Consider the following 1,013-nt stretch of genomic DNA (forward strand, 5'->3'; position numbering starts at 1 on the left):
AAAAAAAAAAAAAAAAAAAAAAAAGCACAAAATAGGTGTTAAATGTCCACTTGGGCCACATCCAGCTGAGCGCAGATGTGCAATATGTGGCACTGCAGGCCCACGTGTGGAGCCACACACTGCACATGCAGGCATTCCCCGCACTGCTAGCCTGCAGCTTGGTGGGGATGGGAGGAGGTTTGACTCGGGGAGATCCTGGGGTCAAACACACCCATGCTGAAAAACGGGGTAGTGCATGTGGCAGCAGTATGTACCGCCCCAAACCACAGCATGGCTTGCCAGAGCCACACTTCAGCTGCTGGCCAGGCTTCTTGCCGCAGCTGCAGGTCCCTGCTACCCCATCCAGGTGCGCACCAGAGCATGCATGGTACAGGTATTCCCTGGGAGCAAGCAGCAGTGGCACAAGGTATGCCCCCAGGGAAACAAATGTCCATGCTTGTCTGGACATACTGTTAGATGTGGATGCTTTGCTGCCCTTCAAAATCTGACCCCTCCCAAAAAGCCATGGCTTTTCTTTCCCAACCCCATGGAAATAAGGGAATTAAACTAATCTATTGATCAGGGAGGGAGAAAAACAATTGATTTTTCTGATCTTAGAAAGGTAGAAAACAACTGTTTAAGTCAGGAAAAGGGAGAGCTCTGCAAGGTGTAGGGACTTTGTTTGAAAAAATAAATAACCCATGCACAACACAGCACACCCACACACTTCACCTTACAGACTAGAGTGAGCACACAAAGATCTTTTACCCTGTCCTTCAGAAAGGGTGAGTTAGGATTACTGTAAAGGATTCAAATTTACAAAATGCCCCCATTCGGTTTACATAAAAGGCAGAGACCATGAACCCGTGAAATGTTATAAGGAAAGTCCTTCACACAGCACTATACATAGGCACCTGGCTGCCTGGAAGTGTGACAACATCCTCACGGAAAAGAAAGCCTTCCGGTGTGTTTTCACTGAAAACTACCACACGATCTAGCAGTGGCTCTCGTTTCATTCCCTCCCCCCCCCCCCC

At 48.5% G+C, this 1,013-nt stretch overlaps 1 protein-coding gene across 3 annotated transcripts in view; it reads right to left on the reverse strand.

Moving 5' to 3' along the window:
- KSR1 (kinase suppressor of ras 1) overlaps positions 1-1,013 on the reverse strand; it is a 104,958-nt gene that overhangs the window by 4,586 nt on the left and 99,359 nt on the right. The window lies entirely within an intron of this gene.

Source organism: Gavialis gangeticus, unplaced genomic scaffold, assembly GCF_001723915.1.
Source record: "Gavialis gangeticus isolate Ggan-Ray unplaced genomic scaffold, GavGan_comp1, whole genome shotgun sequence".
Classification (NCBI taxonomy): Eukaryota; Metazoa; Chordata; order Crocodylia; family Gavialidae; genus Gavialis; species Gavialis gangeticus.